Here is a 4386-nt window from a genome sequence, read left to right on the forward strand (position 1 = left end):
TGTAATCATATTAAGTTTATGAAAATAATCATAATGATTCACTACCATGATTACATCTGATGATGATAAAGAGCATACAGGTGTTACTGGAAACGATGAAAATAACAATGGTAATATCGACAATTATCACAATGACGATTTTTGATAGTATTTTTTTTTTTTTTTTTTTATAATGATTAACGTACAGTCGGATATTTCTTATAACTGCAATATATGCAATTTTCGTAATTCGTGAATATATGATATACTTCCATGTATTCATGCACTTGTAAGTATACAATATATACCAAAGGGGCAAGTCAAAGACAGCTTAAAACATTTTTCCCCTAAAATACCCAGCATGGCATTTAAGGACGCATTATTTTCAAAACTTCTTCGCTCATTTAACCTTGGGACTCAAACAGAAATAACCCAGCAGAGGGCGTGGCTTCGCCTCGGCCATTATATAAGGAGACACCACAACTTCATCGGCAGAGCCGCCAGTGATTCCCTGTGGACATGAAAACTTTGGTAAATAGTATGCTTCCTTTTGCGACATTAAGCCTTTCATGTTATAGCTCCCTGGATAATGGAAAAGCTAAGCAAGATTCAATGTTTTGTGTAAAAGCAACCGCAGTTCTTTTCCCGACTACACCTCTTTTTAGACTTTAGCTGAAAAGTATGTCCTTGTGTTGCAGGCCATCGCTGTCGCCCTCGTGGCGTTTATCGCTGTCAGTGTGAGCGGTGATCCTGAAGCTGATGCTGAGCCTAGCCGCTATGGAGGCGGTTTTGGAGGCCATGGACTCGTGTCCTACAGACCCGTGTACAGAAGCTACAGTTACGGACGTTGGAAGAGGAGTGCTGAGGCTGAGCCTGTAGCTGAGGCTGAGGCCGAGGCTGATCCCTCCCGCTTCGGATACGGCTATGGACACGTGTCCTACAGGCCCGTGTACAGCAACTACGGCTACGGACGCTGGAAGAGGAGTGCTGAGGCTGAGCCCGGATTCAGCTTCGGTCGCAGCTTCGGAGGTCACGGCCGCTTCGGAGGCTACAGGGGCTATGGAGGCTACGGCGGAAGCTTTGGGGGCCATGGTCGTTTCTATGGTTGAAAGAATTCCTTTTGGTCAATATGAATAAAACTGAGCAATTTTACACAATGTTTTCGTTAAACATGCCAAATGTATATATGAATGCTATTTTAAACAAAAAGAATAGGCAAAATCACTCCAGTAAAACTCGTACATCGAAATAGTGTTTTTGGTGAGAACTGATGAAACCATTCCTAAGTGCTAATGTTTGTCTTTTATTATTATTATTATTATTATTATTATTATTATTATTATTATTATTATTATTATTCAATAGCGGAGCAAAATAATGTTTAGGGAAAAGTAATAGATTAATTCATTCGACATAGTTCGAAACCCCACTTGGGAGTCTTGTGCAAAGTGCAAACCGATTTTCGAGTAAAAAGAAGATATAATTGAAGAAACGGTGCTGAATAATGCACCATGAGAAATGTTAACATTACTTTATCTTAGACTACCACAGAGTTAACTATGGCAGTTATAAATGAGCTGATCATTAAAGGCGACCTTAGTGATGGTGCATCTCACATGAGCACGCATACTCATACTATAAACATATACATGTTTTATATATATAAATATTTATATATACATATATAAATAAATTACCTCGGGAATAGCCGAGTCAAGCCTCGCCTCTTTACTATTGTACATTGCAAATATTAATAGTTTTTTTTACAATCTGTATTTCTTTCCTTTTTGCAAATCTATTAATCAATGTCATTAATAACTCATTTTCAAAAGAAAAATAATGAAAAAAAACTTATGATACATGAAATAGTGAAAAAAGGGGCAGAGTTATATGATGTCACCACATTTAGCTGAATATGAGCCTTCATAAAATTATTTGTGAAATTTGCTCGATACTGGCATAACTACCGGAAGTAAAAGAAAAAATCCACGCTTTTATCCATGGTGACGACGTGTTCCATACTATAAACAGTTGTGTGTACACGCCAAGGAAAAAGGTCAACAGGCTAAATAGGTGGTGCTACTTATCCTTTTAAACCTTATATATATGATATATATATATAGGTTAAGATACTGATAAGGAGGAAATTATAGAAAAATTTTGATAAGAATGGTAGCAGTGACGATTGATAAATATAATCATATCAGTGTAATCATATTACGTTTATGAAAATAATCATAATGATTCACTACCATGATTACAGCTGATGATGATAAAGAGCATACAGGTGTTACTGGAAACGATGAAAATAACAATGGTAATATCGACAATTATCACAGTGACGATTTTAGATTTTTTTTTTTATTCGATATGAATAAATATGAACAATAAATATAATGAATAACGTAGAGATGGATATTTCTGATAACTGCAATATGTGCAATTTTCGTAATTCGTGAATATATGATATATTTCCATGTATTCATACACATGTAAGTATACAATATATACCAAAGGGGCAAGTCAAAGAGAGCTTAAAACATTTTCTCCTAAAATACCCAGCATGGCATTTAAGGACGCATTATTTTCAAAACTTCGCTCATTTAACCTTGGGACTCAAACAGAAATAACCCAGCAGAGGGCGTGGCTTCGCCTCGGCCATTATATAAGGAGACACCACAACTTCATCGGCAGAGCCGCCAGTGATTCCCTGTGGACATGAAGACTTTGGTAAATAGTATGCTTCCTTTTGCGACATTGTGCTTTTCATGTTATAGCTCTGGATAATGGAAAAGCTAAGCAAGATTCATTGTTTTGTGTAAAAGCAACCGCAGTTCTTTTCCCGACTGCACCTCTGTTTAGACTTTAGCTGAAAAGTATGTCCTTGTGTTGCAGACTATCGCTGTCGCCCTCGTGGCGTTTATCGCTATCAGTGTGAGCGGTGATCCTGAAGCTGATGCTGAGCCCAGCCGCTATGGGGCGGCTTTGGAAGCCATGGACTCGTGTCCTTCAGGCCTGTGTACAGCAGCTATGGTTACGGACGCTGGAAGAGGAGTGCTGAGGCTGAGCCTGTAGCTGAGGCTGAGGCCGAGGCTGATCCCTCCCGCTTCGGATACGGCTATGGCGGCTATGGGCACGTGTCCCACAGGCCCGTGTACAGCAGCTACGGCTACGGACGCTGGAAGAGGAGTGCTGAGGCTGAGCCTGGATTCAGCTTCGGTCGCAGCTTCGGAGGTCACGGCCGCTTCGGAGGTTACAGGGGCTATGGAGGCTACGGTGGAAGCTTTGGGGGCCATGGTCGTTTCTACGGTTGAAAGAATTCCTTTTGGTCAAGATGAATAAAACTGAGCAATTTTACACAATGTTTCCTTTAAACATGCCAAATGTATATATGAATGTTATTTGAAACAAAAAGAATGGGCAAAATCACTCCAGTAAAACTCGTACATCGAAATAAAGTGTTTTTGGTGAGAACTGACGAAGCGATTCCTAAGTGCTAATTTTTTTTTTCTTTTAAATAGCGCACGCATGTATACCTACATAATTTAATTTTAAAAAATGTTTTAGGGAAAGGTAATAGATTATTTCATTCGACATAGTTCCAAACCCCACGTGGGAGTCTTGTGCATAGTGCAAACCGATTTTCGAGTTAAAAAAAAAAAAGATAATTGAAGAACGGTGCCGAATGATGCACCATGCGAAATGACATTATTTTCTCTAAGGGTTTATCACATAGTTAACTATGGCAACTATAAATGAGCTGATCATAAAAGGTGAACTTAGTGATGCTGCAACTCACATGAGAACACCTTACTCATACTATATATATATATATATATATAAATATATATATATATATATATATATATATATATATATATATATTATAAATATATATAAATACATATATACATACATAAATACATTAACTCGGCAACGGCCGAGTCAAACCTCGCCTCTTTGCTATTGTACATTGCAAATATTAATAAGGACTCGTGTTCTACAGACCCGTGTACAGAAGCTACAGTTACGGACGTTGGAAGAGGAGTGCTGAGGCTGAGGCCGAGCCTGAGGCTGATCCTTCCCGCTTCGGATACGGCAATGGCGGCTATGGGCACGTGTCCTTCAGGCCCGTGTACAGCAACTACGGTTACGGACGCTGGAAGAGGAGTGCTGAGGCTGAGCCCGGATTCAGCTTCAGCAGCAGCTTTGGAGGTCACAGCCGCTTCTGAGGCTATAGTGGAAGCTTTGGGGGACATGGTCGTTTCTACGGTTAAAGGATTCTTTTAGGTCAAGATGCATAAAACTGAGCAATTTTACACAATGATTCCTTTAAACATGCCAAATGTATTTATGAATTTTACTCTAAGCAAATAGTATAGGCAAAATCACTGCAGAAAAACTCAT

The 4386-nt window shown here is 39.1% G+C and overlaps 1 pseudogene; it reads left to right on the forward strand.

Moving 5' to 3' along the window:
* Positions 1-458: 458 nt before the first annotated feature.
* On the forward strand, positions 459-3638 carry LOC119578068 (annotated as a pseudogene).
* Positions 3639-4386: the final 748 nt, after the last annotated feature.

Source organism: Penaeus monodon, chromosome 10 (assembly GCF_015228065.2).
Source record: "Penaeus monodon isolate SGIC_2016 chromosome 10, NSTDA_Pmon_1, whole genome shotgun sequence".
Lineage (NCBI taxonomy): Eukaryota > Metazoa > Arthropoda > Malacostraca > Decapoda > Penaeidae > Penaeus > Penaeus monodon.